Source organism: Cystoisospora suis, assembly GCF_002600585.1.
Source record: "Cystoisospora suis strain Wien I chromosome Unknown contig_6083, whole genome shotgun sequence".
Lineage (NCBI taxonomy): Eukaryota > Apicomplexa > Conoidasida > Eucoccidiorida > Sarcocystidae > Cystoisospora > Cystoisospora suis.
Window position 1 is genome coordinate 10,139 of NW_027158872.1, and position 338 is coordinate 10,476.

Sequence of the window (338 nt, forward strand, 5' to 3'; positions counted from 1 at the left end):
TACTAGTACTAGTACTACTCCTAGTAATACAACTAGTACTTCTATGACGATTCCTCCGGCTCGTCGGATGACTTGACGTGACTGTCTGATAGATACTCTCCCTTCTTTCCATGTGTCTTTCACTTCGAAAGAGTCATTTCCACTGATGAAAAAGGGAAAACAAGATGAGGAAATCCACCAAAGAAACACTTTAACCATTCACTAAGCAAAGCTTCATTCTTTCCTTTCCTTTTTGGGTAATTTCTTCCCCTCCTCTTCCTCCTCACTCCACCGACCCCCCCCGACTTCGATGAATGATTCCTCCTCGCGACAAAAGTCTTCTTTCTCCTCTTCTTCTT